The sequence below is a fragment of the Glycine max genome, chromosome 18 (assembly GCF_000004515.6).
Source record: "Glycine max cultivar Williams 82 chromosome 18, Glycine_max_v4.0, whole genome shotgun sequence".
Classification (NCBI taxonomy): domain Eukaryota; kingdom Viridiplantae; phylum Streptophyta; class Magnoliopsida; order Fabales; family Fabaceae; genus Glycine; species Glycine max.
This window is the reverse complement of record NC_038254.2, coordinates 18,369,871-18,376,923: the sequence shown is the minus strand read 5'-3', so window position 1 is coordinate 18,376,923 and position 7,053 is coordinate 18,369,871.

The following is a 7,053-nucleotide window of genomic DNA, read 5'->3' as shown; positions in this document are numbered from 1 at the left end:
ACAATATGGCTCTGAATTCCAGAATATTGGCTGAAAAAAATATATTTAAAAATATTCATAACTACACAAACTATTGTAAGTGAATGAATAATTTTCTGACTGATAGAAATAAAAGAACTTCTACCTCATGGCATTAATTCTATTTTGTACTTCATTTTCTGTGCCAAAGATATATAGCTGTGCAAATTTGGGTTTTTTTTCCAGGCATTGGTAATAGACTGCCTATTCGGTGGCATGGTTGGCCCTGTATTCTGATTGTAGGAGGTCCTCTTGAATTATTAATTGTTTTGTCTAGCTTAATTCCAGCAGAAGTAAAGGCAAACATCATGTTGTATGCTCGTAAGTTATGTTGATAATTTTTACTATCAATTGTATCATCATGAAATAGAAGTCGTTGGAGATATTGAGGTGGATTTTGTAATAATGACAATTCAACTTTGCCATCTCCACAGCATAAGCTGAACCTTGGATTCTGACAATTTTTATCTTTTGATATTCTTTCATCATACCACATTTGTGCATTACAATATCTACATTGGATGAGTTGATCACCAAGATCAGAATATTCTGAAATTGTTTAATATCATAGTACAATATGATGATAAGAATTTTGAATATTAATTTAAGAGCATGTGCAGTAGCATCTGAAACTGTAAATCAGAATTATAGTCATTACCTTCAGTGTTGATTACAGGCTGATTAGTTGGAGATTGACAATCCTCATAGGCAGTCATAAAATTAAAGCCTGAACCTGCAAAAATTAGAAATAGATATAATAGCAATATTTGAACCATAGCAAAAAAGAGCATGAAACATTCTTTTTTCAATACCTTGTGTGGATTCAGAATTTTCACTTTCTGATGAATCAGACGCAATCACTAAAAAATAGAGAAGAAACAAAAGAAAATGTGATTAAGGCAGCTAAGTAAATTGATTTCTTGCATAACATGCTATATCAAATGTCTCACTATCATATTCTGAAGTGCAGTTAACTGTTGCTTGCGAAGATGACTAAGGATGAGCATGTCCCTTCTGCTGCATGATACGTTTTCTGTTGATCCTGGCTTTTGCAGAATCAGATCTCTTTGCATGTTGATAGTTTTGCATGTTGAAAATGACTAAAGGCAGAATTCAGTGAATTATAAACTAAATAATAGATTTATGTTCAAACGAAGAACCAAATGCTTGTTTTAAATCTGCAGAAGCTACAATAAAATTAGAAGATGAAAGAAATCAGATATGAGGCATTTCGTTGGTTCTGGATCATAGGCTGACTATTAGTGGTGGAATTTGCTGGATTAGATATGTTTGCATGTTGGTAATTCTGCATATTGAAAAAGGGTAATGATAGAATTGACGGAGTTATAAGATAAAGAGATGAGACCAAGGGTAGATGAGATAGCAAAAATATGGTCCAACATTAACAACTAGTAAAATTGGTAATATAGAAATCATGACACTTGGTTTCGGGAAAAATTGTGTTTTGGGACTGTTGCTAAGCTTGCAATGAAAGATATTGTCTATTTAGCAGTCTGGTGTCAATCTAGACACACAAACCAAGGCCATAATTCAAAATAGGTAAGATAGAAATGATCATAGTCATTGGCGCAAATATTGACTTCTGTAACTGCTACTAACCTTACAATGGAAGATATTGTATATACAGTGATGAACTTTCATTCAGTAACACAAATTTGTTTAATTTGTACGGTCAAATCTATTAGCTCATGTGTTCAACTTGAAATATGAAATTTCTATTTTACATCTTTTATTTGGCATTATGTAACAAAACATGCAAAAAAAAACTTGACTCAACGTTTGTATTGGAGATGTGCATTGGTTGTTTATATATTGCTTGTCTGGCACACTACAAATTTTGTTTTCATTTCTCTTGTCCATAGATTAGAGTTGTTTTATATAGTTCTAGTTTGCTGTAGTTAAAATCAAGATTATACTTGCGTAAGTCATCAAGATTATAGTTGAAATATAGAACACATGATTTTATCAAAGCAGTGATAGCTGGAAAAATGGAGTGATAACATTCATGCCAAACACATTCTAAATGAGGAAATATGTGTCAGGATAGAAAGTTTTATTAATTTAAAAAGCACATGGATTGAGAAGGAAAACTAAAACTAAAAATTTAACACAATCCTGCGGATTCTATTTTTTTCTTAATCTGTTTTTTTTGTTGTTATTTTTATGCAATTCAGATGGGAATGAAATTCATCAAACAGTTCACCAAGAAACAAATTAAGAACGTGAGAGTATCGAGTATCAATATGATCGCCAATGTAGCTTTAAATTTTTCTTCTTCGTTGTTTTTAATATTTGATGTAATTTGAACATCAAATTATCTCCATTATTGTTTTTTAAATTTAGTCTAACTCCTCCATTAATTTGTTAGAAGCATATAGACCATCAAATGTATGGTAAAAAACAGTTCAATTGTATCGAGGACAACTAAGCAATGAATAGTGAAAAAATAAATTGTTTTTAGTGGCATATTTAATATAAGAAAACTTGCAATACAACGGCAGGAACACATAATATGGGCAAATCTCAATTTAGGACGCCTAAAAGATCCACAAAAAAACATGCTAACAGATAATTGGCTAGTTTTGATTGCTCAAAACTAAGTGAATTGTAACCTATTTGAAACTAAGTCATAATTAGCTTCAGAGCTGACAAAATATAAAAGGGAGAAATATACAGCAACAAGGGACAAAATAGCATCAATCCAAAAAACCCGGTTTTCAAATGGCCAAAACATCAGCATGGCGGAAAGAAGCGCCAGGGGAATTGTCAGATGTAGCCATAACGAAAACTAATAATTGTCTGCTTAATATGACAATATTTTAATAGCACCATGAAAACACAACAATAACAATCTGGAATCAGCTAAATTGACTTTTATCAGAATGTCTTGTTAATTTGTTAGATGATAGTTGGGCTAGGGAAATTTGCGAGCTTCCTAACTCATCATCAACTTCATCAGATGGCATCCGCTTTTTGGGCGTTAAAGGGAATCCTGCAAATGGATCATGGTCGGCTGTCACAGATAGAGATTGCTGCATAAAAGATAAACTGGTAAATAAAAAATAATGTTACATATCAATACTCATGACAACAACATTAACTTACACATTCAGCATGGGTAGCATTATTGCAATCAACGTTCGAAGGATCTATTTTGGAACATGCCTGTATCATATATAAGTTGATGATAGTCAAACTCATGCATCATATCATTATGGCAACAACAACTAAAATAGATATTAGAAAAGAACACCTCACTATCAGCCAACATCTTGAGAACAACATTGATCAAATCTAGTTCATTTGAGTATCTAAGAACAACGACATTCTTGAATTTTGATTGAATCCTGACCTTAAAAGCAAGCACATGACCCAACAGTCTGTCAAGTGCTTGAGGGGAAGCATTCAAATCAAGATCACCATCTTGCTAGAAAGAGGACAAATCCACCAGCCACCAGTTACAATTGAAAGAACAAAATATAATACATAAAATAAGAAGCAGCATATGATAAGACATGAACATACTTCAATCTTGACCCTATTCACATCATCAGCTGTTTGACCAATCAATTCAGCACATTCACGGTCCTAGAGCAAAAACTTGCTACTCTCATTGTTTTGGGTAACCATTACTTCAACTCTATACCTACCAATGTACATGCTAGTCAAATACAAAATCTTGAATAAAACATGCTAATGGACTAAAAGTCCAATTACCTCAGAACAGGCTGATCATTATCCTTGCCACATCCGCATGTGAATGGTCCTGTTTGGATGTCAGTTTTCCTATGACACTGAAGGCAAGCTGGATAACACCATGAATGGTTATCCATGACTATTTTGCTAATAATGCCCACCGTAACACAAACAACATCCTTAAAGAAAACCATAACAATCAAATTGGCAACAATAAAATGCCAGTATTAGAGACATTAGCCATAATATATGGATGTGAACAAATCTAGCCAAATTTGACTTCCAATTGCAGTGAATACACAATAAACAAAGATAACAGGTCCACCTCAAAAATGTCATTGATCTTAGAAATAGATTTGACTTCAGCTTTTGAAAGAAACGAATCCTTTGATGATAGCTGGCTTCCCCCTAAAACTTGTGAACTTGCTTGATCGCCAGGTAGTAAAACTGGACTCACCTCAAAGCCTAAATCTAAAAGCCTAAGGCAATCAAATAAATAGGAAAAAGCAACAGAAAACACTCAAGACAATTGATACATGAATTCAACAGCCATAGAGCAAAGATGATAAGCAAAATACCTCTCTTTAAATTCCTGAATTTCCAATATAGGATCATTAATCAATAGTTTTGACGCCTTGAAGGAATTGCTCACTGAAGCTGGATAACTTCCTGTAAATGCCAAAAACAGCAACGCCAAAACTTATCTGATGAGTACCCAAATCAGTAAACAGAATATCACACTTACCCTGCGCATCTTTTATTCTGGCATGTGTCAATATAATAACCATCGGCCCATCATTCCCACGCTCATTCAGATAGGATAGGAACTACATACAGTAATTCTCCCAAAGTGTGCAAGATAAAATTTCACCACTACAGCAAAGAAACAACATTACATCCATCACTTAATAAGGATCAAATAGAGATAAGCATCATGCAACGTGACAAATAAAATCCTCGACAATATAAACCCTAAATAACCAAATATATATATGAGATAGCAAAAATTGCTATTAACTATAACCTCAAATCCTTCATTCTAAAAACAACCCTGCTATTTTTTGATGAAACATGCCGAAAGACCACCTGATCAACGACCCCAATAATATCTTAAACCACCAGAAATGAAAACAGGTCATTGAAAGAAAACCAAAAAAGTTATGATCAAAATGAAAGCACAAATTGTGACTGGACTCACCAACCAACAGGCCAGCCATGAAATTGCCAGCAACGACATTTGCAAATTCAACAAATCTAAATTCCTTAAAAGGCAGTTCATGCAAATCAGCTTCTCTAACAATCGTCACTCCAATAAAAAAATAACTTGTACTCATGTTCGCACACTCTAAATTGACCATCATTCTTGACAACTTTGAAATTATGCATAACATAAGTGGAATTCTCTTTCAAATCAGCTTTCCAAGACTTGAGGTGGTCCAATTTACATACAGCATGAATTTGATCACCCTGAAATATGAAAACTATATAATCAATCAATGATATGAACAACAATCCAACAATCAAATAGAGAGCACAAAATATACCTCAGAATCAAGAAAAACAATTTCCGCTTGCTCAGACTTGTTGGGAGTCCCAACGAACCAAAGATCCGTGATTCTGACAACAAGCTTAAGTGTCTCTTTTGACCCATCAATAGACTTAATCTTGTTAGGAATCCTCGCCATAAAATTGCATAGACCTGCCAATTCTAAATGAAAAATGTAATAAATCCAAAACAATGCAAATGCAATGTAAACCTCAACAAACAAACGAAAGCTCACGAAAACAAAACCAAGAAACTTATGTTTACAAAAAATAGAATACCAACACAGACTTAAATGACACATGCAATAACATTTCAATCAATGCCAAAATACCATAAAAACTATGATACTATTCGTTGAACTACTAAGGCAATACATGCAACAACCTTAACCAAAAAGAAAATAGCCAAATCAGCAAAGAGCAGAGAAGCAGAAGCAAAAAATTATATCTCCGAACAAATAATATTCCAACCATCAACAAACAAATGGAAGGGGCCGAAAACAAACACAACAAAGTTTTGTTTACAAAAAACAGAATACCAACCCATGCTTAAACCACACATGCAATAAGGTTTCCATCAATGCCAACATACCACAAAAAGTATTAGACTATCAGTTAATCTAGTCAGCCAATACATGCAACGACCTCAACTCAAAAACAAAATAGGCAAGTCAGCAAACAGCAGAAAAGCAAAGCCAAAATACTATATCTCTAAAACAATAATATGGTTAATCAAAAACTATGTAAATGCAATCCAACCATCGAAATCAGTGAAAAGAGACAAAAAACAAAATAACCAACTCAGGAAACAGCAAAAAAACAGAACCAAAGAATTATAGCTCTAAAGGAATAATATGATCAATCCAAAACCATGCAAATGCAATCCAACGAACAACAGACAAATGGAAGCCAACAAAAAGAAAAGCAAGAATTTGTTAATAATAAAAAACAGAACAAAACACGTGCTAAAGGAACATAAACATGCAGAGATCAAAATCACCAAACAACAAAAAACTGACAAAAATGCACATGCACAACAGACGAACAATAATATGGTTAATCAAAAACCATGTAAATACAATCCAACCATCGAAGCCAGTGAAAAGAGACAAAAAACAAAATAGCCAACTCAGCAAAAAGCAAAAAAACAAAACCAAAGAATTATAGCTCTAAAGGAATAGTATGATCAATCCAAAACCATGTAAATGCAATCCAACGAACAACAGACAAATGGGAGCCAACGAAAAGAAAAGCAAGAATTTGTTAATAATAAAAAACATAATAGAACACGTGCTAGAAGAACATAAACATGCAGAGACCAAAATCACCAAACAACAAAAAACTGACAAAAACACACATGCACAACAGACGAACAAAACTTGAACCTTCAACCACAAAAGAACGGAAATCGCGAACTGGAAACCACAGCCTCATGCCAAAATGCTAAACAACAGAACATGTATATTGAAGACGGAAGCCAACTGAAAACAAAGGAAAAAAGTGAAACTGAAGAGGACAACAAAATCAAGAAGAAACAATGCAAACCCAACATAAATCAGCAGCTTCCAACTTGCTAGTGAAAGGACTCAAAAACGCTAGAAAAGAAGCCACGTACACCACCAACCACCAAAACTGGAAACGACAATCTAATCACTCAACAACACACCAAGCTACGTGGCTTAAAACCAACACAATATCCATAGCCATAAAATGACACATGGCAGCAAGGTGACACAAAACCCAACCAACCTGGAGGGGCATAAAATGACCAAA